This window comes from Mustela erminea, chromosome 9, assembly GCF_009829155.1.
Source record: "Mustela erminea isolate mMusErm1 chromosome 9, mMusErm1.Pri, whole genome shotgun sequence".
Classification (NCBI taxonomy): Eukaryota; Metazoa; Chordata; class Mammalia; order Carnivora; family Mustelidae; genus Mustela; species Mustela erminea.
In genome coordinates, this window is record NC_045622.1 from 44,795,987 (window position 1) to 44,823,651 (window position 27,665).

The following is a 27,665-nucleotide window of genomic DNA, read 5'->3' on the forward strand; positions in this document are numbered from 1 at the left end:
ACCCCCCACCCCAGCACAGGGGCAGAGGAGACTCTCAAAGCTTGGCTGAAAGCCAGGATACACACAGGAGGCAGCGCAAGGATTCCCCGGCCAGGTGAGCATCCCAGCACCCAGCACCGAATGAAATCCTTGGGGATCCGCACTTGCAAGTTTGAGAGAAGGAAGATTTTTGGAAGCACAGAAGGCGAACCTGGGCCACCCTCAGTTGGCTGGGCAACACAAACGGGGGAGATGAGGAGAAAAAAGAAGGCCTTAAGGTTTACCTCTTCCATAAGTTTGATTGAGCTGGCCCCACCATCGGTAACTTTTTAAAACTGACCCTGATTTAATGCCTTCCAGCACCTTCCCGGAGCGAACCTGTCCTTATTGCACACCCATGGGGTGGCTCAGACAGGAAACAGGGCTCACAACTGATCTAGGTATTATGGGCTACTTTTAAAGCACCACTTCAATTAGTCTTCTTAACAACTTGTGAAGTATTTTTACCTATTTTACACATTCGAGCGGTTAAAGCATCTTGATCCCACCCCCTTTCCCGGTGGCTGACCTCGTTCTCTGAACGGAGGGGTCCTTGCCCGCCACCTTTTTGGGGTTCAGGGACGCCTAACGCACAGTGGTCAAAAAGTAAGTGCTGAACTCTTTCTCTGCACGGTGAAAAAAGTTGAGGGCAAGGTGCACTTGAGGAGCGGGGTGGGGTGGGCCAAGACGGGAGCGAAGAAACAGGAGGGGCGCAGGGCAGTGCGAGAAGGGCTGGGGAGCCGGCCGGAGCGCCCGGGCGCCGGGAGCGGGGCGGGGCGAGGCACTGGCGCCACGCCATTGGTCCGCGCTCCCGGGAACCGCCCCTGCGTGCCCGCCCGCCGCCCGCAGAGGGGAGCCTGCGGCCGCAGCCGGGCGCGGACAGCGGTGGGGCAACACCTGGACGGGTGCGGGCCGCAGCGTCCCGCGCGCTTTCTGGGGAGAGGAGGCTCGCCGAGCCGCGTCTGGAGGAAGGTAACGCGCCGCGCCGCGAGTTTCGGGGTTTGCACCACTCCGCTGGGTCTGCGGACCTGGGGACGCGGGATGGCGAGAAGCTCTCCCTGCCCGGCTGCGACTGACAGCGGCGGGGTTCCAGTCTCGATTTCTCTGCCCGCTCGGCCAACTTTCTTGCCCTCTCCGGGTCTCTCGTAAATGAGGAAGGTGTTGCTGTTGACGATGCTTTGTAGTGTTCTGAGTTCTAAAACGCGAGGAGCGTTTCGGCACCCGGCAAGCTCCCTCCTTCAAAACCCCGCCTGTAAGCCCGCGGAGCCGAGGCTTCAGGAAACCGAGGTACCGGGTAGGCGGGGGGTTCTGCTGCTCTGTCGCGTTTCTTGGGGCTTTTGAGGACTGACCCTGGGCTTTGGGCTGGCTGTTGGAGGGACCTGGCCGCAGAGGTACTGCCCCCAGATTGCTCAGGTGAAGTCAAGTACGGCGTTAGGACCTATCTACAGGTGGGGTGTTGGGAAGGGGAACTTGGGGACTGATGATTTTTACTTGAAAGCAAGCAGTTTTTGTTTTGGAATTATGTTCCCACACCCAGACCTGGTCCCGTCGTGAGTTCTAAATCACAGGATTTATCATCCTCCAGGATCAGCAACCAGCGCTCCATCCGCAGTGGGCCTCTCTCTCCGCACCCATCCTGTTTCCTCCCTCTTCCCTTTTCCCCCTCCCGCCTTTATAAATCCCCTTGGACTTTGAGGGGCTCCATTTTCTGTCCGAATGCGAAGTCCTTATTTTCATTTAGTGCTGGTTTGTGAACAGCGGCCTTTAGAGTTTTGGGCTCTGGGTTGAGATGGAAGCCTGGAAGAACAGAGGGTCAGCCTCCTGACCCATACAGCCTGGCAGGGATGTGCGGAGGAAGCCCAGTGGGCTGGACACAGACAGACATGGGAATGTGGGATGGATTCAAATTGCTGTCCAGCTTCCCTTCTTGGCAGTCATTCCCAGTGAGGGAATGGTGGCCCAGCTGTCAGTTGGATGCAGCAGCCAAACAGAAGATGATTGAAAGGAGGTGAAGTCTTTGATAGGGTGTGTGTGTGGGGGGGGGGGGTACTGTGGAAGGTCTCCAGGTGCTCCCTCCCCTCCCTTTACCCCTGTAGGGCTTCTGTCCCCTTAGCGTGGTGTCTGGATGACATCAGATGCCAGGACCTGCCCAGAGTGGTAGGGAAGGAGGCAGGGCAGTGACAATACTGACTGTCTTTTTGGGGCATTTATGGGCCATTCTTCTTTGCATATCATATGTCTTTAGTTCTCACAAAGCCACATGAGGAGAGGTATACTGACATTTACCCCATTTTACAAATGAGAAACTGAGGCTCAGAAAGTTTGCTTCCCTTAGTCACATAGCTAGTAAGCAACATAGCTGGGATTCAAATCTAGTCTCTCTGATTCTAAAACCTGTGTTTTTTCCCACCTTTTCTGGTGCTGCTTGAGTAAGGGCAAGTTGGAATTGTACAGCAAAAATAACTATTACTGAGCTCTTAGTAGGTGCCAGACACTGTTTAAAGCATTTTAGAGAAGTCACGCCATTTATGGTGCAGGAGTTTCAGTCATTCTGGTGGGAATAAGTGACTGCCTTAGCCTCTCTCAAACAGCAGTCCTTTTCCAGAATGCCTGCCTGATTCCCCCCAGCTGCTAGTAAGTGAGTGGGGCAGGAGCCCTGTTTGCTTTATCCTAGAAGTGGTTTGAGGTCTAATAAAAGATTGATTGTCCACATCTGATCCGTTAGACATGACCGTTGGCTTGTGAATGATCCCGCTGTCCCCTAAGAGGCCTTTCTCAGGCTTTGCTCAATAAACATTTGTGGAATGAATGAATTAGCACCTTGTGCAGAGTGGTCTGCTGTCCTGTCGAAATGGGGCAGCCTGGGCCTCACCATCCTCAGAACCAAGGGTGCCAGGCCAGGCAGTTCTCCCCTCTAGGCAAGGGAGGCAGAGTGAGCTATGCCCCTGTGGCCTTCCAGATTTGCCTGGTAATGTGTTTTCTGCCACCTGTTTTATAAAGAATTTGAAAGTTATTATAGATGAAAAAAAAAAAAGATTTTTTTTTTTTTTTTTTTGGACTGACAGGTCTCTCCCAAAAAAGAAGGTAGATAAGATGGTAGTGTTTGCCTTAGGGCTTCCCAAACATCTCTGTAGAAGAAATCTCCAATAATGAAACTGACAAGGGGTTAGGGTATAGTTCAGATTGATCCCAGCAAGCTTGAAAATTATTTTAAGAATTTATGTGATTTTTTTCCATGCAATTTCATATGTTGAACTTGGTTTCAATATATAAAACAAGTTTTTCCCCTAAAATATTTATGTAAAATTGGTGTCCTGACATATTGTTTTCTATTCTTGGGGGCTGACAGTATCCAAATGGAGAAGTAGGGAAAAGATACTGGTCTGGTGGTTTGGATACTATTTACGTTTTTTATGCACATAGTTTTCTGGAATAGAGCTTCCCAACCCCTTGTGGAGACAACCCTTTTCCTATTTATCCAAATGAAGAGTGTGTTTTAAAAATAAAAAGTTCTTTATTGTTTGATCCCCCCACCAGCTTTATTAAGATATAAGTGGAATATAACATTTTATAAGTCCATGATGGTTTCATATGTATATATATTGCTACTATTTTTTTTTTGCAATGAGAACATTTAAAAGTTAGTTTCTTAGCAAATATATATATGTGTATATATATATATATAGTGTTGCTAAAAACAGTCACCATGTTTTCTATTATATCTTCAGAACTTAAGTCATCTTTTAACTGGAAGTTTGTACCCTTTGACCAACATCTCCCCATTTCTCCCACTCCCTGGTCTCTGGAAACCACCATTCTATTCCCTGGTTCTGTGAGTTCATCTCTTTTTAGATTACACATACAAGTGATGAGATCATTATTTGTTTTCTTATTACCAGTGGGGTGTGTGTGTATGTATATATATATAAATATATTTTCATTGTAGAAAAAGACAAAATACAGAATAATAATAATAATAATAGATCCATACTCAGAAACACCCAAGGCAAACCTTGGGAGCTAGCCTTCCAGATCTTTTTCTCTGTATCTATATGAATACAATAAAAAAAAAAATGAACTAATGATGGGACACCTGGCTGGCTCAGTCAGAAGAGCAGGTAACTCTTGATCTTGGGGTTGTGAGGTTGAGCCCTATGTTGGGTGTAGAGATTGCTAATAAATAAATAAATAAATAAACTTAAAAAAAAAAAGTCATCTCAAACTCCCTGGGTGGCTCAGTCAGTTAAGCATCTACCTTCAGCTCCAGTCGTGATCTCAGGGTTCTGGGATTGAGTCCCACATCAGGCTCCTTGCTCAGTGGGGAACCTGCTACTCCCTTTGCCTGCCTCCTCCTGCTTGTGCTCTTTCTCTCTTTCTGACAAATAAAATGTTTAAAAAAGAACTTATAAAAAATATTTAAAGTCATCATAAGGTTAATATCGTTTGTGAACCCCAAAGTCTACCCTGCCCCATAGTTAATTCCCTGGTGTCATAGAGTTTCCAGCAGAGGGAAGTGCCTGCCAGCGGGTGGCGGACGAAATGTTACTGGCCTTCAGGATCAAGCTGTGTTTCTTGTGAAATGACTCATGTGTCTCAAGTGTCTTAAAGGTCTCAAATGTAACCAAAAAGGTAGCTCTTCAGTGTTGTTGAAGTGCAAAATGTGAGCAGAAAACTCCAAAACTAAACTGTGCAAGAAGGAGCCTTCGATAAGGTCATTGCTTCTGCAATGCATTTTATTACCTGTGTGACTTCGGGTAACACAGGTAGCTTCTCTGAACCGGTTTTCCCTTCTGTAAATGGCGGATAATGACACCCGCTCTGTCTTCCCCTACCAGAGTCACTTTCGAGGACCAAGGGTCGGGTGTGATTATTACTTGAATTGTGTGCAAGTGTATGTGCTATTAAAAAAAAAAAGATGTTTAAATGTAGAAAGATCAAAAGTATTAGAGGTCTTTATAAAATGCTGGAATCCAGCTCATGGGTTAACATTTCTGTAGGACTTAACTACAGTGCAAATGCTCTATTGGATTCCTACTCTAAATTTTCTTGAAAGAATATGATACCTTAATGGCTAGCATCTCGTTGATCATCATCACAATTCTAAACTGAAGAAAAGGACAGGAAATAGTCCCATCTCACAGAATAAAAGGTGGGCTTGCCATTCATGAGAGCTCTTCATTGGCACAGAGAATCCTAGAATCCCAGGGCTGTCTCTCGTTGCCTTAAGCAAGGGCAGAGGTGTACAAGGAAGAAACAGGGAGAGTAACTGGAAAGGTGGGGTGCCTGTAGGGGCGTGGCTGAACACGGAAGCCACTGCCTCAAGGGCTGCTCCCGGCATGCAAGCATTCAGCTCCTGGCAGTTCTGGAAGGGTCCCTGTATTGGGAGGCAGGCTTCTCGGCTTCTTTTCCTGCCCCAAAGACAAGCTGTGTATTCTTAGTTATGCCTTCTCCTTGAACCTTGGTTTCTTTGTAAAGTAAGGAATTAGGACCAGGGGAGGGAACTTTGAGTCTTAAAAATCTATGATCCTGGTTGTTTTTTCATCTATATCTGCCCACATGGAACTTTGGTAGAGAATTACCGCATCAGATAAATCACATGTGGGGAAAATGTTTCCAATTCCTGTTGCTTCCAGCTTTTAATGCCCCTTATAATATTCTAAGCGTCTCCCCCGTTGACACCCTCACCCAGAACACATGATCCATAGATCAATGAGAGAAGAATTGTTTCTGCTCATCTCTTTATTACTATTAATCTAGAACCTTCTTAGATTTGGGGGAGGGAGAACTGCTTTCGGGAACTTTGGGGAAGATTGGTTGACAGAAGTGTATAGTAAAAGGTTATTTCTGGTTATGAGGCTCTATGTGTCACTACGTACTGGGTACTTGGCCTTGTGCTGTGACTTCTGCAGAATGTGGGAGAAGCACACTCTTGAATGTCTCAGAACTCAAGGAGAGGGAGATACAGGGAAGGAGGAGGGAGAGGGAGAGAGACAGGAGAGAGCAGAGAGTACCGGGTGGGGCTGGAATATGATGGAGATGAAAAGACCAATTTGGGAAAAGACTGAGCTCCCACAGACTTGGATGGGCTGGTTTCATTCTGCACCTACATTGCGTAACACTCAATGGGAACTTAGTAAAGTATTTTTAATGAATTACTAAATGAACAAATGAAAGAATGAATGACTCTTCTGAAATGAAATTTTTGCCGAAATATGGTACGGTGACTGTCAGGTAGTTGCACTGATGTCTTTATGTATGTGAAATGCATACTTTCAACTTACAAAAACACTTTCCTATGCACTATCCTGCATAATAACAAGATTTTTTTTAAAGGCCAAAATAAAGCCTTTCCTAATGCCACACTTTTTAGACACTTCACAGCTACTACTAATAGAAATGGACTTGGTTTATTGTTTTTACATAAGTCCTCTTTCTGTAAAAGCACCAAGAAATACTTGAGGGGTAGGAATATAAGAACCAGTAAACAGTTCCACAAATTTGCGTTCCAAGTCAGAGGGAGAAAGACTGGCATTGTTAAACTTCTGGGTGACTAGACATTTCTTTTTTCCCTTGCAGAAGCATTCTTTTACCCTAAGTATGGACAGAACAGATGCCATCAGCTTCTGATTAGACAGATGTGTTTTGTGCCACCATTACTCATGGCCACAGGCGCCTGGGCTCTCCTGCCACTGACTGAGTCAGCTGATTAAAACACAGGGCTTCGGGGTTGAGGGCAGGGGATGGATCCCAGGCCAAGCCATGTGGCTCAGTCAGATCTGTGCCTGCCCCACTCCCACCGCTTCTACCAGCAATCTGCCCTGGGAGAAAGGCTGGACTTTGGCATGTTAGATTTATTAGGGAAGATTCTTTACCATTGCTTGTTTTAGACTAGTCATTTGAGTTTTAGGAGTTAGGAGTCTGGGTTTTCAGTTTAATTCTTGGACTCTCATTAGAGTGGTTCTCCGATTGTTTCAGGCTTCCCATCTTGGCACGTGGTCACGGTGTGCATCCTGAGACCTTTGCTACCCCAAGTCTGCGACTGTCGCCATGGCATTTCATTTCTCCAGTGTGTCTTTAAAATGGGAATGATCACACCTGCCTCATTAAGTTGCTCTGAATATTAAATGAGGTCACATTGAATCAATGAAACCAGCAAAAATGTCTTGAGATAGTGTTGCTGGGTGTTTGGTCAAAGACTCATCTATTAAGGACTCACCTGTCTGGTGCCATTTTTGATATAACTACAGTTTCTCTGTGTCATGTATTTGAGGTGCCTTGTGAATAGTTGAAACCTCAAGCATTCAGGGGCAAATGTTACTTGTCTACTGTACTGAAGCCCCTGGGGTCAGTAATGGGTTAGGTAGGGCTCATCTTCCTCAAAAGTCATTTCAAAAGTATTTTTGGCATGTTCAAAATTCTGGTATGTCCTTTATTGCTAATATAATATTTCATTATCGCTCTTTGCTTCAGATTGCTTTTTTAAACCCTGTGAGGCAAGTAAATGATGATGATGATGTCTGGGCCGTCACTATGTACTAGGCAGTGTTCTAAGTACTGTACCTATGTCCATTTATTTAATCCTCAGAGTAGTCTCTTATCGATACTATTTTGAGTACTGTTGTTTTCTCCCTTTGATGATGATGAAATTAAGGCACAGATAAGTTGAATAAGTTATCCAAGATGACGTAGCTAGTAAGAAGGCGACTAGGGATTTGAACCCTGGTAGTCTGACTCTAGACTCTAGAGTCCATGCTTTCGATCCTCAGAGAATAATCTTTCCAAACAAAAATGTCACTTTCATTGTAAAATATGAGGACTTCACATTCACCCACAGGGTGTCTGCCTGTACCCTCATAGCATTCCACTCTGTCGTTCATGGAAGGAAGACGCTGAAAACAGTTCTATATGCAGAATGAGGATACGTAGCTTGGCAGATGCTTTGACCTTACAAGATAATACTTGAAAATGAGCCTGTTGCATGATATTCAGGAAATTTTATTACCTAGAGACAGTGGTAATTAAGTTGAAGTCTTGCAGGAAATATCTGGGGGTGAGACTAAGTTACAAAGTGATGAGTCAGCAACTTAACGCCCCATTTCAGTATCAGTACTGGGCTGTAATATAGTAGCTGAAGTGCTATGTCTTAGGAAGTAAAGTAGTAGCTCTGTTTCCATCAGATAGATCACAGCATTTATGGTCTTTGCTTATAAGTGTGAAATTGGGGGTGCCTGGGTGGCTTAGAGGGTTAAAGCCTCTGCCTTCAGCTCAGGTCATGACCCCAGGGTCCTGGGATTGAGCCCTGCATCAGGCTCTCTCCTCGGCAGGGAGCCTGCTTCCTCCTTTCTCTCCGCCTGCCTCTCTGCCTACTTGTGATCTCTGTCTGTCAAATAAATAAATAAAATCTTTAAAAAAAAAGTGCAAAATTGTATCTTTCTTTTTTATTCCTTTTAGGGATGTTATGAATAGCAAGAATATGGTGATAAAAAGAATGTTTACTGTCAACTGAGTATGTCCTATGTGTCAGTCCCTTGCCAGGCCTTTGCTCATCTAATTGGAAGGACAGGTCTCTGAACTAGAAGATGATTACCCATTTTACTGATGAGGAAATAGAAGCACGGAAGTTAAGTACATTGCCCAAGGTCAACAGTTAGTGAATGGCAAAACAAATACTTGAATTCTGGTTACTTACCTTCACTGGAAGCCTAAGCTCTGTCCCCTAGCCAGTACTGCCTCTTTTGGGGGACTTCTGTAGAGTGAGGATGTTAGATCCACATTTACTCAATGCTGGGTTGAAGCAAAATGCTTGGCATGAGGCTCATAACAGATTATTATATTTGAAACTGGGACTGTTCTAGGAAACTGGGAACATTTCTGTTACCATAGAAGCAGTAATGATGGACTTGATATAAGTCTTTCAGGAGAAAAATCTGGTTTTCCCATCATACCATAGCCTAAGGGGTCAGGTGCCTACTTGGCAATTACAAAGCAGGATTGCCCAGGACAAGAATAAGTGAAATATGATCTAGAGAACTGGCAAGTAATTACTTCTTTATGCTTAATTTCTCGAAGACCCCAATTACATTTTATTTGGGGGTATTACAACTTGATAAATGAGAAGGAATATATGAAGAATGGGAGTAAAAACAAAGTTGGTCCTCGTGTTGTAGAGATTTATGACAGAATTCTTTGTACCAGTAACCCTACTCAGACCACTTGAATATGATACTTTTTTACTCTGATAGCATGCACCTGTAGGTGTTTTTCAACTAGCATAATACCCCACCTTTCTGCAAATATAATCCCTATGTTCTTGCTAGAATCCTGCGGATATGTTGCCCTCTGATGGTTAGTAACAGATGGTTGTGAGGTGCAGTCACAGGTGGAGCGTCAGATGCTAGAATCTTGTGAAGCATAGTGGCTGGCAGGGTGGTAGGGGAGGGGCTATAGTGAGGCAAGTGTTTCTGGATTGTGTCCTTGGGCAAGTGTGAGTCTGGAAGTGCATGTTCCCTAGGGAGGCCACAGTTGTGGAATCAAGTTGGCTTTGCAGTCAGACAGCTGTGAGTCTAAACCTCGGATCCATTTATTAATTGTGTGATTGAACAAATAACTTACCCCCTCGGAATCTGAGTTTTCTTTTCTGAAAAAATTGCATCTGTCTTCCATTTCTCACAAAGTGGCTCTGAGGAATCCATGAGATAATGGATATATTAAAGTGTCTTACATGGTGTCTTGCACAGGATGGCTGTTGAGCACCCGTTTCCTTCCCTCTCTCTTCTCCTCCTCCTTTCTTCTTGGTTGCCTCTGTTGGCTCATGAGAATTCCTGTTGTACAGGAACTCTCATGAGTTTGCCATCATCCAACTGTATTTCATCAAATCCTTTAATTTTACAGATGCTTCCATTTCCCTAGAGAAAATAGGAGCTGATGATATTTGCCCTACTCTTTTATAGGGTTTTTATCTCATCATTAAGTTGACAACTAGATTCTGTGAATTAAAAAAAGAACAAGAAAATGCCCATGATAAGGCAACAAAGGTAAAGAGTGCTTACAGTTCAGTGGAAATGTTCTGGTGGAGATACATACAGCTCGTTGTGCAGAAAGCACTGCCTGGGAACGTTGTGGGCAACAGAGGAGGTGGAGCCATGGCCCAGGAGGAGTTTGCTAGATTGAGAAGGGGATGGGGTAGAAAGGACAGGTTCAAGGACTTTCATGTTCCATGGCACCGAGGCAGGAAGGATGTGGGATACCAGGGGAGAAACCATGGTGTTGGCGTACAGGGCTGAGAAGTTGTGGCTGGAGGGACTGCTCAGGTGGTGGGTGGAAGCCCAACAGGGAAACCAGGCCATAAACCTGCCCTTTGCCTTGCAGGCTTCAAGGAACTAATGAAAGTGTCTCAATCTTGTGAATGAGATAACTGGATTTCTTTTTAGGATGAACAGCCTAAATTATGGAAATGATTAACACTGCCCAAGCTATGGAAGATGGATTGACTGACAGCACATTTCTTTGGACTTAGGGGTAGAGATAAAATATATTTTAAGGCTTTCTGCAAAAAATGCTTGTAGAGATGGGGCCACTATTTATTTCAAGACTTCAATAGGAAGGTATATATGTATAGGAAAATAGTGACTCCATATACTAATCTATGGGCTGGACCACTTGGAGCCATATTATTCCAAGAGAATAAATACGCTCTACTTTGGAGCTAAGCATATTAATTTTTCAGTAAAGGACCAGATATGCTTTTGGCAAATGATTGAGGCTTAGATCCAGAAAGATATTAATATATATTTTTTCAAATCTCTGGAATTGACTTTAAGATGCAAGGAGTAGTTGACACCGAGTGCATGCTGAATTTGGGTGGTGGTTTGTTCAATGTCTTGTGCTCAGCAAGTGCCGCTGCGGTTAGCAGTCCCTGGTTTTCCTCAGTGGACGAGCAGATTGTTTTGCGCCACAAAACAATCATTTATGGGCAAATTGCAAGAAACTGGCTGGCCTTTTACCTTCAGTAGTCAGGTCAAACACAAGTATGTACAACTGTGTTTGTGTGTTTCTAGGTCTGTATTTATGTTTTCCTGAGTGTTGTCTGCTTTATCCATACCAGAGGGAAAACCTGATATATGCCCAGAGTTCCTTGGGGAGAGCCATTGGGGAGGTTCATCTTGGTTGCTAGAGATACCTAGATGTAGAGAAGACACTTGCTTCCCCACATGATCTGGGCAGTGACTGGGAACCAAGGGTGTGGGGAGATGTGGCTCCAGCTGCCAGATTCTGTGGGGACACATGTGACCTTACCATGGAGCTGAGCACCAGGGTTTGCTTGGTGTTTGAGGAAGTAAGGCTGGAGTGGATGAGCTTGCTTTTTCCTTCTCTGTTAAGTTTTCCCCAGGATCACTCTCTGGGAAGTCAAGAACTGGAAGCAAGTTTTGGGCTGACATATGGTGCTCAGGGAGCAATATGTAACCAAAAACTCCTGAAGACATCCCTCCTGGGAGTGTTAGCTATGAGTCTTTGAACCTGTCTTCTTCTTCGGCCAAGTGCAGGTCCTTCTCACTGGGTTAATGGAGCCTAGGCAGAATCCTTTGATAGATTTGGGATTAGTCTCTTTCCTTTGTGACCAAAGGCACAAAGGCTGAGGAACTGTGGGTGGGAGGGGTCAGGTCTTTGAATGGTGTATTTGTGTGTTTCCCTATTTCTAGTTACAAAGACCTAGTGTTAGTTTTAATATTTAAATACTGTATGATTGGTTGGTTTTTGTTTCTCCTCTTTTTAGACTATTACTAGATAGTGAACATTTGTTAATGAAAGGTGAGGTATGCTCTAGTGGGAAAAATATCAGATTTTGAGGCGAGAGTTCATTAGACAAACACATGCTGATTGTTTATCATATGCCAGAAATTGTTTTAGGCTCCGAAATCAGTGGGGAAGGCAGACCTCTGTGATTACCATGCAATGTGATGTTAATAGATATAAGCACAGAGGAAGGAGGTGGGGTCATGAGGGAAGGGGGATCAAGTGCCAAGGGCTCCCTGGAAGAGGCAGCACTTGAGAGGAGATTGATGGCTGACCAAGGATTAGAAAGTTAAGAAGGGCAGGAAATTGTGTGGTGGGCACAATTTTATGTTCAAAACAAGACTGGAAGGAGCTGAGGCCAGAGAGATAGGTAGTAAGCTGATCAAAGAGAGCTTTGTGTAACTTGTTGAGGAGACTTTTTAAGATCCTGCCTTGTGTCCTGTTCTGTGTGAAAATTATTCACGTTATTTCTTCTCTGAGCCTCAGTGTCCTTGTTAGTAATAAGAGATATTAATGATTACCTAGCTTTACTTCATGGAATTATAGTGAGACTCAAATGAGATAGAACAGCTAACGGTTATTGAAAACTTACACAAATTAGCTCATTTAATCCTCACCATGACTTTAGGAGATAGGTACTATTGCTAAGCCCATTTTATCGGTGAGAAAGCACAGAGGTTAAGTGATGTCTCAGATCATAAAGCTAATAAGTGGAAGAGTCAGGATTTGAACTGAAGTAGTCTATCTAAAGAGAACTTCTCAGTGTGTGTGTGTCTATGTGTTTATGTGTTTGTCAAGCTCGAGAGCCAAGTTCTTTTGGCTTGAGGTAAAAGAGATGCATAGCTGTGGACTTGCCATGTATAGTCTTTGGCTTTTCCAAAATGCTGATTACCAGTGGGTCTGTGTGTTGGGTGAAAAATATTGTGCCTGCTGCTGGATACCCAACAGGTAAGCTTCTAACAGAAGAGAGGATCACTTTTCCCCAAGAGGAACATTTAGTGACCGGCAAATGATTAATTCTGGAGTGAAATGAACCATCTGCCTCTGATAGGGAGGTTTTTCTGTTGACACATGTCTTGCTGAAAATGGAGTCTCCACCACTTTCACACCAGTGTCCCATTGGAAGATCCAGGGCAGTTCTGCCCTTTGAGTCCCCCTTCATTCTGCCATTATCCACTGTGGCTGGCTGAGGAAGTGGCTGCTTTGCACAATCATCACTGTCCTTTTGGACTGTGAGGAGCACCTTTGACTATCCCTGAGCATCTCCTTTCTGCCCATTGAAAGAGAAGGAGCAGGCAGCCACTCCTAGCACCATAGCCAAAGGCACTGTCACTGTCATCTCTTCTTTCTACTACTCTCTTTCCCCTTTCTACTATTTTCTCTAGTCTCCAGAGCTTCATCTCACCTTCTTTTTCACAGTGACAAGAGGCTTTAGCTCTCACACAGTTTTCTGTGGGACAATTTTCTGTTCCTCCCTGTCTTTGATTGGCAAAGGTCCCTGGTGACATGCCCATTGCCAAGTCTAGGGTTATTTTCTCTGCTCCACTCTGCCTCTGCTCCTTGCGGGACTTGGCTAGGTGGACAGCTCCCTCTTCCCTGAAACTCTTTCCCCAGCTTTGTGACACACTACTGTCTTGTTTTTCCAACCTGACTGCTCTTTCTCTTTTCACTCGACAAGTACAATATCATCTGCTTTCCTCTCTGTGCTTACCCCCCCCCCCCCCCATCACTTCTCTGTGCTTTTTCAGTGCATTCTTTCCCTTGCTGAGTTCAACCATACCCTGCTGAGACTCTAGGTTGGCAACTGCCATGTTTCTAGTTCCAGCCACAGCCTCTCTCCTGAGCACTGGTTCCTCATCTCCCTCTGAGTTCTAGATATGTCCTCTGAATTGTCTGCTGTGTTATTAGTTTTTGCCTTTAACTTGCCTATCTTTCTGAACATTCTTGGTTTGGTGCACAAATTAACTCTGTTTAAGAACTCTTGAGTCTTTTTTGATTCATGCATGTTGCCTGAGGCAAGTTGTTACTGCTTCCTTCCTCGTGTTCTCCCCAAATGATATTTATGTTTCACCTCCTCTGCTTCTTCCAGCCTTCGTTGGCTATTGTCAAGTTTACTGAAAAAGTCTTGGCCCTATGGCTTATAGTCACTAACCATGCTAAATTTGCATGATTGAAAAAGTAAACACACACACACAACACGTGCTTCCCATTACATATCACATAAAGGACAATCTCAGTCTGACATTTGAGACCTTCACTGATCTGATACCAGCCTTTGTTTTTATTTATTTTTTATTTAAGATTTTGAGAGACAGCAAGAGAGCACATGAGCAGGGGAAGACATAGGGGGAGAGGAAGAATCTTTTTTTTTTTTTTTTAAGATTTTATTTATTTATTTGACAGAGAAATCACAAGTAGGCAAAGAGGGAGGCAGAGAGAAAAGGGGAAGCAGGCTCCCTGCTGAGCAGAGAGCCCGATGTGGGGCTCAATCCCAGGACCCTGGGATCATGACCTGGGCCGAAGGCAGAGGCTTAACCCACTGAGCCACCTAGGCACCCCCCCCCCCTTTTTATAAAAAGATTTTATTTATTTTTTTGAGAGAGAGAGAATACAAGTTTGGGGAAGGACAGAGGGAGAAGCAGACTCCCTGCTGAGCAAGGAGCTTGATATGGGGCTCATTCCCAGGACCCTGACATCATGGTCTGAGTCAAAGGCAGATGCTTAGCTAACTGAGCCACACAGGTGCCCAGGAGAGGGAGAATCTTAAGCAGACTCCCCACCCATTGTGGAACCTGGTGGGGCTCGATCTCACAACACTGTGATCATGATCCAAGCCAAAAACTGAGCCTGATGCTTAACTGACTGTGTCACCCAGTCCCCTCCAACCTCCGCTTTTAATTCTTATCTTCTGTTACCTCTTTCAATGAACTCTGTTTTCTATTCAAATCATAGTCCTCTTTCTCTCTAGCTGTACTTTTTTCACGTAGCTTCCTGTACCTGGAGTAATACAATCCCCACCCCCGTTGAGTTCCTACTAGCCTGTCACTTACTCCCAAATCCTACCTGTCCTTAAAACTGCAGCTCAATGGCAAGAGATTCTTACCAGAATCTTCCTGGTTCATCATACAGGAAATTTCCTCTCCCTTCTCTACCTGGCCCAGTTTCTACTTCTTTTGTGGCCATTATCTCATGCCAACTTGTGCTATTACTCTTTACCTACTCCTCTTATCTTCCCTCTTGGTCTGAAAGTTCTTAAAGGAAGGAGACTAAGAGACTTGTTATTTCCTTAATGCCTGGGGCACAGCAGGCTGACACAGTACAAATAATGCTGAATGAATATATTTTGAAGCACTGAATTACGTTCACTATTTTGTTTTTGAAGGATTTCAATACATTAGTTGCTTCTGAGAATTTAGTGGTCAGTGGATGGCTCTTAGATAGATATTTGGAGATTTGTTCCCCTATGTGCCAGAAAGAATTCACACCACAAGCCTGAGACTGCTTATCCTTAGACAGGCCTGCTTGCAAGCTTGGTCCTTTACTGGTGGCTGGGAACTTGGATTTGAGAAGGGTTCATACCACTCTAAATGATAAGAATAACTCACCCGACCTAAATGGTTTGTGCAAACCATGCAGTTGATGCCGAACACCTGCTTTCCTTCTGGGAGTCTGGAATTTGGTTACATACCAGGTGGGGAGTGTTTACCTGACTAGTCTCCAATAAAAATCCTGGGCGCTGAATCTCTAATGAGATCCCTCGTTGGTAACATTTCACACATGTTGTCGGAACTTGTGTTCCTGGGTGACTCTTTTGGGAGAGGACTCTTAGAAGCTTATGCTTGGTTATCCCCAGACTTCACCTCATCTGCCCTTTTTTTTTTTTTTTTTTTTGCTGATTATGCTTTGTATCCTTTCAGTGTAACAAATTGTAGCTGTGAGGATGGCTGTATGCTGCCTTATGAGTCCTCTTAGTAAAGAGCAAAACCTGGGACTGCTCTTAGGGATCCCCTCAACACACTATGAAATTATTATAGGATTTTTGTTCCCTTAGTGCCTGGGTCCTTGATCGTGCTCCTTTGAAGAATGAAGAGGTAGACCAGACGAAGAGTGGTGGGCAGCAGCAGAGCAAAGTTTACTGAGCAAGAGTACAAGGCTCCCAGAGAGGGAGGAGGGCCCGAGTGGGTTGCCCCCAGAGTTTCTAAGTTTGGGGGTTTTCATGAGCTCTTTGGCAGAACTTTCTTAAGCAATCAGGGAGTGCAGAGTCGTGCCAATCAGGGCTTTGGTCACGTATCTGTCTACCTATTGGGTTAATGTCCATGTGCTGATGGTTTTTTCTTGTTGACATCTGGGGGCTTAGGTCTTGCCTGCCCCTTGCCCGTCATAGTAACAAATGCTTTTGGGGTTAATTGTCTTATTTTAGGATGTTTTGCAGAAGTCATTTCTGCAAAGGCTGCAAAGCAGAATGTCGTTGCAGTCCTGTCTAAGCTGAAAAAACGAGAGGTCAGTGCTGTTTTATCTTAGCTGTCCTGACTGTGTTTTCTTGTTGGGGACGCCGACCCTGACTACCTAACTGTCAAACTCCCCCAAAATGCTACAGATACAGAACCAATCCATCCATCCATCCTTTCTTTCTTTCTTTCTCTCTCTCTCTCTCTCTTTCTTTCTTTGCCGAGACGTCAGAGATATGAAAGACTCAGAGAGTCTTACTTTTTACATAAGATTATCCCGGTTCGTAAGACCAGTGTGTACATGGCCTTGTGAATGCATATGGTGCTCAGAAGAATAGACCTGAAAGCTTCTTGATGGCCCACTATAAAATTTGGGCGAGAAAGAGCCATTCAGAAGATTTTGTTGAGTTTTTGTTTTTAATAGCTGTCAGAGTCCCAAAAATTTCAGTTATCAGAACTAGGCTCTTAAAAAATTCTGAGCAATATTTGCCTGGGATCCATTCTCATTACTACTGTAAATCAAGAGTCGAGTTCCTTGGGACATTTTTTCCTGCCTGAAAATAAAGGGTGGGCGGAGTGTCCATCTGTTGGGTTTCTAGTGTGTCAGACATCAGCTAGGTGTGTGGTGCAAATCCCTTTAATCCCCACAAAGACCCTCAAAGGCAGGAATTTTGACCCATATACTATAGATAAGGAAAGGAAACTTAGGGAAGTTACTGTTTTCCCAGAGTCACACAGCTATGAAATAGCCCTGGAGCGTCTGACTCCCAAAGGAGTGTTTTGTTTTTGTTTTTGTTTTTTCATCTCTGTGCTGCCTGACCACATGGTGTGACTTTATAAGGTGATAATTAATAATCAAATCATTTCATCATCCTATCACATTTACAAGTGGCTCAATCTTAACTGGGCCTCTGTCAGGGTTAAAATTTGAGAAGCGTTCACCGCTAGTGCCCAGCAGGTAGTTTGAGAGGAAGGTAGCTTTCGCGCATGCGCCATACAGGTGCGTGCCTTTCCTACCCAGTCCTGGGGTCTCGGGGCGCAGCCTTCTTGCCTCTGTTCATGTGCCTGCCAGGGAAGGCCAGGGAGGGTCTGCTCCGTCGTTTTGCCAAGTCTGCCTCCTCGACAGATTTTGGGCAAAGATTTATCTGGGAACATTTGGCTTTATTAGAGTTGAAAGTAAATAGAGTTGTTTTTTCTTTAAATTATTATTAATAGGACTACAGGAAGGAAAATAGAAATAGGTGCGGGCCTCTTGTATTCTTGTTAATTTCATTCTGGGAAATGCTTTTATACAACATTTCTTTCTGATGATTAGCGCACTTCAATAAGGAAACAACAGCTTGGGTTCCAGAGACGGCCTTGCCAGGTGCTGAACATGAGCAAATAAAATCAGCATCTTGTACGATGCTCGGTGCAGAAAAGGTACACGGTTAACGTTTGCTGAGTGAATGTGATTGGTCGTAAGTAGCTTCCTTCTCTTGCTGTCCAAAGGACAGTTCCCACGAGTGTGCTCTGGCTGAGGAAGAGAATATTCAGTTACTGTTCAATCAGATGTTGAATCTGGGGCCATGCCATCCACCAACTTTCAGAGAATGAAATGCAAATGATTTGTTCATGGTAGGACACAATTTTATTTAGATTATGGAGAATAGATTTAGTGGTGGTGATAGTAACAACAGTGAATATGTAGTGTGTAGTCCTCTAGGCTAAGTACTTTATACAAGCAAACTCATCTCATCCTCACCTCACAAGTTCAAGGAGATATTTTGCCAGTGAGAAAGCTGACTCGAAGAGAGTCTAAGTCACTTGCCCAAGGTCACAGAGTGGGTGGTAATTCGGGAACATGAATATGGATACCTGACAGCCACTTGACCTCTCCCTAGTGGTATTATAAGGAAATAGGAATGTAGGCATTTTCCCCATTTTTCTTAAATTTTGGTAAAATACACATAAAATTTCCCATTGTAACATTTTCTGCCTCTACAGTGGCATCACATTCAAAGTGTTGTGTAGCCATTGTCACCATCCCATTTCTATAACTCTGTCACCGGTTAGTCCCCAAGACCTGACCTTACTGCCCACCTGCTTGTACTCACTAACCTTTGTCTTAAGGTTTATCCTAAACTTTCCAGTTTTCCTCTTACCTCAGGCAAATGAAGCCTGAAAACACCTTCAGGTGATGCCGACTGCCTTGATGACACCTGCTAGCTCAGACCTTTGGAGCTAAACCCCTGACTCTGGTGGAGTGACCCCTGGAATGACCAGCAATTGCCTTCACCTCATTGTAATACTAAACTCTCTGCCCAAAGAGGATCCCTGATCTCATTTACATAATATGAAATATATGTATAGGCATGTTTCCTTAAGGGACAGGTACACCTATATGCCCGCCTCTGCATATGATGACAGAGTTTCCCTTATCTGAATATTCATCCTAACCCTAAACAAAGGTACCCATTCTCTCTCTCTCTCTGAGTTATGGCTTTGGAAGCTATTCCACGTGATCTTCTCATTTGCTGCAAATAAAGTTTTTTCCTTTGTGTGACAACTCACCTTGTGTAGTTTCTGTGACTCACCAAGGAGGGAACTCCCATTGGTTCAGTTACACTTGCACTGAAATTCTATTGCCACTAAATAATAATTCCCTGTTTTCTTCCTACACCCAGCCCCTGGCAACTACCCTTCTACTTTATCCTTCTGTGATTTGACGAAGTACCTCATAGAAGTGGAGTCATACAGTATTTCTGCTTTTGTGACTGGCTTATTTCACTTAGTACAATGTCTTCAAATTCATCTATGTTGTAGCATATACCAAAATTTCCTTCCTTTTTAAGGTTCAGTAATATTCAGTTGTATGTATATACCACATTTTGCTTATCCGTTCATCCATCAGTGGACACTTGAGTTGCTTTTGTGTGTTAGCTCTTGTGAATAATATTATGAACAGGAGTGTACACATATGTCTTTGAGACCCTGCTTTCAATTCTTTTGGGTATGTACCTGGAAATGAGACTGCTGGATCATATGGTACTTCAGTTTTTAATTTTTTTGAGAATCTGCCTTTCTGTGTACCACAGTAGCTCTACCATTTTAGACCCACCAAAGTGCTGAAACAGTGCTGAAACTGAAACAAGGGTTTCAGTTTCTCTATATTCTTGCCAACACTTTGTTCTTTTCTGTTTTTGTTTTGTTTTTTGTTTTTAATAGTAGCCATTCAAATGGATGTGAGGTGGGTAGTCACCTTTTCTGATGGCTGAATAATAGTCCATTATGCACATGGACCACATCTTTTTTGTCCATTCGTCTGTTGAAGGGCATCTTGACTCCTCCAACAGTTTAGCTATTGTGGACTTCCTTGCTATGATCCTGGGAAACAAACTGAAGGTTTCAAATGGCAGAGGGGTTGGGGGATTGGGTATTAAGGAGGGCATGTGTTGTGATGAGCACTGGGAGTTATATATAACTAATGAATCATTGAATACTATATCAAAAACTAAAGATGTACTATTATACAGTGGCTAACTGAACATAATAAAAAAATTTAAAAAAAACACAAATGGATGTGAGGTGATATCTCACTTGATTTCTCAAGTGATTAGTAATGTTGAGTATCTTTTCATGTGCTTATTGGACATTTGTAGGTCTCGTTTAGAGAAATATCCCTTCAAGTACTTTGCTCACTTTGAATCAGGATTTGTTGTTGTTGTTGAATTTTAGGAGTTATCTTTGTATCCTAGATAGTAATCCCCTATCAGATACATGATTTTCAGTATTTTCTCCCATTCTGTGGGTTGCCTTTTTACTTTGTTGGTAGTGGGTAGCGTCTTTTGGTACACAAAATCTTTTACTTTCATGAAATCCCATTTGTCTGTTTTTGTTTTTCTTTTTTTTCTTTCGTAGCTTGTCCTTTGGTGTCATAGCCAAGAGATCATTGGCAAATCCAATATTATGAAGCTTTTCCCCTGTGTTTTCTTCTAAGAGTTTTTTTAGTTTTAGGTCTTATATTTAGGCCTTTGATTCATTTTGAGTTAATTTTTGTATATGGTGTTAGGTAAGGGCCCAACTTCATTCTTTTGCATGTGGATATCCTGTTTTCTCAAGACATTTGTTGAAAAGTCTGTCCTTTCCCCACTGAATGGTCTTGGTACTCATGTCAAATATCATTAGAGGGAATCTAGGCATTTTATTTTATTATTATTATTTTTAAAGATTTTATTTATTTATTTTACAGAGATCACAAGTAGGCAGAGAAGCAGGCAGAGAGAGAGAGAGGAGGAAGCAGGCTCCCCGCAGAGCAGAGAGCCCGACGCAGGGCTCAATCCCAGGACCCTGCGATCATGACCTGAGCCGAAGGCAGAGGCTTTAACCCACGGAGGCGCCCCGGGAATCTAGGCATTTTAAAAGGCCATCTATTTCTTGGTATTTCTTGATTTTATTTATTAAAAGGAAAGTGCAGATGAAGGACTCTACTTTTCATGAGTTCCTGGAGCAATTTCTGGAAATTCTGCTTTTTTCTTTTGCCTCTATGTAAACCTCAAATAATTATTTAAATTTTTATAGAAAGAAATGGGAATTCATGACTGTGTCTTGTCCTCTCCACTAATAGTATGTTTTTTTTCTTTTCCTAAAATTATGAAATTGTAGAACTCAAGCCCACATAAATAGGTTAGACTTTGTAAACTTAAGTTCCCTCATTGAGGAACCAGTTCATGGAGATCCATGATGCCTGTTTGGGAATTTGGATTCTTCTGAGTTTGGAGCTATGGAACTCCACTCTGTGACCCTGAGGAAGTAGAAGGTTTACTGCTTGTTCTATTGTCCTTCAGAGTTTAAATCTGTACTTTTGAGTCATTGGAGCATGGGGACTGAGAAACTGTGAGCTCTTTTCTCTAATGAGTTGTAAAGCACCATCACTTAAAGATGGCAAAGCATTAACTTCTCATTTTGACATGTTTCCAGTTGTGCTAGATGTGTTTTTTAGACCACATAGTTATTTTTAATTAAATATTTTTCAGGGTTCATATTTGTATTGAGGAAGCGTATTGAATAAAACAATGTGAAAATGCAATTACTTGCCAACTTCCAGCCACAGATTCTTCAGGCTTTTTTTGGTAATAGGATTTTTCATTTGTGCAGAACTAAATAATCTGACAGCTGTGAGCCCTTAGCCATGGAAATGCCTATTTATTTGCCCATTGGAACACTTTCCATGACAGAAAATGTTGGGAACATGCCCTTGATTTTTAAGGACAAGTTTATAAAACACTGGTTATGAGATATATCAGTTTACATTTCATGGATTTTATCAAACTTTGAGGAGACTGAGACTTTTCTCCATGTCTGTCTATTAGAGAAGGTTTTTAATTCAGTCTCAAGAGAAAACAACTCATCTCAAAAACATTGACTTTGATTAATAACAATTCTCAAATGACTTCCTTCCTTACAAAGTATTTATATTTTGTAATGAAGAGGAAAGGTAAAAACAAACTCTGAAACTAAGAATCTGGGTGTGGGGAGATACAGTTTATTAACAAACAGTTCTCTTTTATGATTACTTTTCTTGTGAAATCGTTTTGTCTTTTTGATTTACTGTTTCTAAAAGGTATTTGAAGAGGAAAAAAAAATCCTTTTGGAGACTTTTCATAGGAGACATTTCATAGGAGCCCCATTTAAAGATGGTTTGGATTAAATGGACTAGAAAATTAAGCTACAGTTTAAGAGAGAAATGAGTAACCCTGAGTTGGACTAGAAGACAGAAAGGCAAAGACCATTTGGCTGTCAGCTGCCTCCACTGCTTTGTGAGATAGCTGACTCTGAACTATGCCAGAAGAGTGGATTTGGGGGAGTTCTACTGGCAGAGCCTGGGGTCACAGCTAATTTGAAAACCACTCCCCACCAGAGGCTGGGTTGATGTTACGGTTTCCCTGGCAAGTTAAGTCTTTTTTTTATGATTCAGAGAGTTTAATCTTCTACAGAACAATAGGCTTTCCCTGGAGCAGACTGTCCCCTCATCTGACCTTGTTCAGCTGACCTACTTTGACTCTTACTGGGTATACACCTAAATTGAGTGCATAATAATAATCTGTCCTATAGAATTCCCCAGTTACATACTGTGTGTACATTTGATCTCAGCTAGACTGTTAGCATGTCAGGGTTATTAATCCCCTTCTCTTCTACATGCAGCTTTTGTATTCCTATAACAGTTGGTAGAACTCCCAGGGAATGAGGTTGAGAGTGTTGGGTCTCAGTTTGAAGAAGCTGAGAAAGCAAACAGTTTTTGCTGCATGTATTCTCTTCCTTATGAGCTCAAAAGTTTAGGCATGTGACCCGACACGAGTTACTCTCAATATCTTGCTAACCCTACTTCATCCAGGACTTTGATTTAGGCCAGAGGTGAGACAATGAAGTGGGCACTCGTAAGAGTATTCAAGTGTGTATTTGAAGAGCTGTTGTAGGCGTGGTGGAAAACAGCTGTTTGCTGTGTCCACAGTGGACGGTACAAAGGGAGCAGATGGCAGATTAGATGGTAAAAACATTGATAAAGGGCTGGTCAACCTTTAGAATAGGAAAGATGTAAGGAGATCATTTATCCTGATCTTTCCTCTGCAGATGAGGAAACTGAGGTAGAGGCAAGTTGAATGATAAGCAGAGGCTAGTAGGTAGCACAGCTAGGTATGGAGTCAGCCCCCAGGCCTGCAGTGGCTGTTTCTGAAACCCTCCACTCCCAGTCCTCAGTCACTGCAAAGGTTGGAACTAGGTGCTTCAGTGCTCCATCCAGCAAAGCGGAGGGCTCTTCCTTTCTGGAGTTTTTGTTTGCTTGATTTTTTTTTGGGGGGGGGGGGATTTTATTTAATTATTTGACACAGAGAGAGAGAGATCACAAGTAGGCAGAGAGGCAGGCAGAGAGAGAGGGGGAAGCAGGCTCCCTGCTGAGCAGAGAGTCCGATGTGGGGTTCAATCCCAGGACCCTGAGATCATGACCTGAGCCGAAGGTAGAGGCTTAACCCATGAGCCACCCAGGTGCCCCTTGTCTGCTCTTTTGTTTTAAACCTAAATTTAATTTAAACTTAAACTTAAATGTCTTCCTGAAAAGGTGCAAGTCAAGTTCCAAAAGGAGTGGAATTTTTTAAAAAAATTTATTTATTTATTTGACAGAGAAGCAGGCAGAGAGAGAGGGGGAAGCAGGCTCCCTGCTGAGCAGAGATCCCGTTGTGGGGCTCGGTCCCGGACCCTGGGATCATGACCTGAGCCAAGGAGTGGAATATTTTTCAGAAGTTCCTTTGAGCCAGAGTATTTACTGAGTGTTTTTTGCCTTGGAAGATACACATTTGCTCACATGTCCCATTTCTTCTTCTACATCATACTTCATCTCTCTATCCTAAAGCGATTTCTAGGTCCTTTGGTTTTCTCTTCTGCTGTGGAAGTGTGATGGGGCAGGAGCTGCCAACACCACAGGGCACACCTCAGTTTCCCTAAATAGCAGACTAGCAAGGATCGTCAAACTTTTCTTTCTCTCTAACATGTGGGAACCCAGGGATCAGAGGAACCTGCTGGGAGACTGTTCTTGCAATGTAGATGAATTTAGAAAGAGAAAGCACAGTGTTAGACAGGCAGTAGTCATTTAATAAATAATTGTTGGACTGATGGATTACGGTGCTTCTCTCCCTTCTTCCTTTGTAATTATAGAACAGAAAGGGACTAAAGATGCACTCAGCTCAATCTCCTCATTTTATGTGGTCAAGCAAGTGAAGACCACAAATCTTAAATGATTTGCCCAAAGTCCTACAGCTAGTTAGGGTCTGTGCTGGGGCTAGGCACATGCCATTCTGCGTGTTCATATTATATTAGGTTGAACCAAGTGAAATTGCCAATTCTGTGGGACAGAACATTTGTATATCAACAGTTTGTGCAGTGCAACCTAAATATGTTTGAAAGATCAATACTGTATGCTTTCTTAGTTCAGTAATAGCAATAATAACATTGGCCTTCTCTAAAACAAGCAAGCATATAGTAGTGGAGCTTATTGTAAAGGTCAAGAATACTGGTTCTGAATCAGGTGATTCTGGTTTTATATCCTTGGTGTTTGTAAGCTGAAGTTTCCTTGTCTGCAAAACAGGAAAAGTGTGAAGTATATCACTTTTGATTGTTTTAAAAGTTGAAAGAGCTGATTCTTTGAAGGGCTTAGTATAGTGCCTGGCACATAGTAATTACTTAGTAAGTTTATGCTATCATTCATTGTATAAATAAGGAAAAGAATAAAAATCAGAAAGTTTAAAAATGTATAATCCTTCTGAACCATTGTTTAAGATGGACATACCTTTATATACATACCTTTACATTCTATTTCATGTAGAGAATGTGCTTCGAATGACTTTCAGTTTTTAAGACCTTTGCTTTCACAAAATGTGCTGTCGTGTCATGTGAGATCATTATGGTAGAAGTTCAGCAAACACGTGTGAATATGCAGACTCAGGCACAAGCTCCATAAAGGAAGGGGACCTTTTCTGTCACAGTCATACATGATTCTTCCTCAGTTTTTAGCAGAGGCCAAGTATTTGCTCGAGGCTCAAAATGTTGTTGACTGACCAATTGAGCTAGTATATTCTTTTAAAACCTGGACCCTGGAACCATATTCAGTATTTGTCCATCTCTGCCTCATGGATCAGCAAATATCTCTACTGCCTGGGCTTGGAGACACCCATGTGTAAAGTATTTCTCAGAGAACTCCTCCTGACCCAGTGACACATCCAGAACAAATACACTTTCAGACAGCTGCACACTTAGGGTAGAAGTTATTACCCTCAGGGTAAGACTGGACCAAGGCACTCCCAGCCCTGAGAAGGAAGCGGTAGACTTACCCTGAAAACAAATACTTCCCCAGCAGAGAAAATAAACATAGGTAGTCCCTCCTTCCCTTCAGGACCACCAGCCTACCATTCTTGCATCTGTAGGTGCTGTGGGTGTCTTCCCCAAGTATCTAAGCTGCCTTTGGGCAGGATCACTGCCTGGCACCGTGGGGTCAGGGAACCAGCCCAAGACAAGCCTTCTGTAGTGATTTACAGGGAGAGGGCCTTGTGCTACACTGACAGCTGCCCATAACTGCCCTGATTAGCTTCCACTCAAACTGGCCTCTTCCCATTTAGTGCCCCCTTTAGCTCCATTTACTTTGTCCACGTGCCTTCTCTCCTTGTAAATGGAAGCAATGTCTGATCTTCAGAGAAAGGTGTGACATGAAGGGAACACTGCTTACTTATTTAAAAAGATATAAACTTACTCAGAATTGGCTACCATTTTGCAGTATGAGGTGAACACCAGTGTGTAGAAGTATCTGTGGAAGAGTGTAAACATTTCTTGAATTTCTACATAGGTTGACGTTGAGCTCGGCTGTTGATGTACGACATGTCTCAGTCACACAGCCGCCTTGTAAAAAGAAGTATTATCCTCCATTTTCCTAATGGGAAAACTGAGGTTTAGAGAAATGAGCTGCCACTAGATCATACAGAAAATAATCAGTGCAGCTCTGACAAAAGCTATGTATGTATTAGCTACTTTTGTCACCCAGCTGCAGATGACCTTTAATTTTGCGAGGCCTCTAAGGTAGTGGGCACAGCTGTCCCTGACCTCATAATGTTCAGAAAATTGGAGCAGAAGTATTATGAATTTCTAGTTTGTCCAGCTTGACTATGGGGAGTAGAAAATGTATACATTCTTTTGTTCATTTACTCATTTATTAAAAACCCTTCTATTCAGTCTCTAGGCTCAGCATCGTGCTAGGCACTGAGAGGGTATCACAAAAGGTTTAGGACATGGGCCCTATCTCAGGAGCTTTTAAGTACGGTGGGAAGAGTGCTGAAATAGTTACCCGTAATGTAAGAGCAGGTGTTAGATTGGGTGATAAAAAAACAGTTGGTACGTTGGGAGTTTAGAGGTGGAGAAATCTGTGTAGGTGGTTAGGAAAGGTTTCATGTGTTACCCCCCACCCCAGACATACACACAGTTTCAAATTAGTAGTGCTGGTGGTCGCAGAGGAGAGATTGCTTGAAGATTTTTTTTTAATTAAACTTTTTATTTTGAGATAACTGTAGATTCCCATGCTGTTATAAGAAATCCCTCAGTGGTATAACATGATGCACAGCTATAATATAGTAATCACATCCAGGATATTGACGCCCATATCATGTGTGTACCTGTGCCCCTGTGTGTTCTCTTCTGTATAATTTTATCACTGGTATCCAGTGCTATTACCAAGATAATTATGGGTTCCATCCCCACAGGGATCACTCCCATTTTTCTTTTACAACCATATCCATCTCCTGCTTACCTCCACTATCTGCATCCTTAACCCGTGGCAACGATTTATCTGTTCTCCATTTCTGTAATTTTGCCATTTCAAGAATGTCCTATAGATGGAACAATACAGTCTGTAACCTTTGAGGATTGGCTTTTTACATTCAGCATAATTCCACTGAGATTCACCAAAATTGTACGATTTGTTCCTTTTTATTGCTTAGTAGTTATATCCAATGATACGGGTATCCCACAGTTTCACTCTTCACCTGTTGAAGGACATCAGGGTTATTTCCAGTTTCTGGCTATTATAAACCAAGCTGATATTAATGGGATTTTTTTCTTGCTATTTAGATAGCATGGTTAGGTCCAACATTAGGCCTCGAGGCAATTTTATTTTTTCATTTAGCCCTCCTCATTCAGTGGGTACCTTTTGAGTTAGGCATTGCCTGCTTATATTCTACTAAGAAATAGGTAGATGAAAATTACCTTTGGCTCTTAGACTTCAGTGGCCTAGAGCTCTTAGTATATAACCTCTTTGGAGAAAAACTAGAAGTCCAGATCTCATTGAAGCTCCTGTGGCCTCTGATACACCTCACAAATTAAATTTCGAACGTTTTACTCTCTTTAATTCTCCTGGACCAATTTGGGCTTTCTGTAACTTTGCATGATCATTAAAAATCTCATTTATAATCTTAGAAATCAGGGAAATCTGGGTGGCTCAGTTGGTTAAGTGTCTGACTCTTAATCTCAGATCAGGTCTTGATCTCAGCTCAGGTCCTGATCTCACAAGCTCCTTACTGGGCTCCATGCTGGGTGTGGAGCCTACTTCATAAAAATGATCTTAAAAAACAGTCTTTTGCATTATTTCAGAAACAGAAGAATAGAAGAAGTTTCTGCAAAAATTGTTTAAGGATCTGCTTTTCTTTTTATAAAAATGGTAGACAAGGACTTTTATGCCTAGGAGGATATTCAACATTTGCTAGATGATACCCATTTAAGGAAGAAATGAAATCCCACTTTTCCTTCTATTTTCTTTCCCTAAAGCGGGTTTTTATTTCTAGCTGCACTCCAACAAACTGTGTTGTTTGCTTGAGCTCATAATGAAACTCTGTCCTG

The 27,665-nt window shown here is 42.8% G+C and overlaps 1 protein-coding gene across 8 annotated transcripts in view; it reads left to right on the top strand.

Moving 5' to 3' along the window:
• Window positions 1-851: 851 nt before the first annotated feature.
• The window catches only part of SYTL2 (synaptotagmin like 2), a 120,136-nt gene continuing 93,322 nt past the window's right edge, over window positions 852-27,665 (top strand). For all 8 annotated transcript variants that reach the window (XM_032357437.1, XM_032357448.1, XM_032357449.1 and 5 more), the window contains exon 1: window positions 852-990. The gene's annotated coding sequence lies outside the window, so the exon portion shown is untranslated. The remainder of the gene's footprint in view (window positions 991-27,665) is intronic.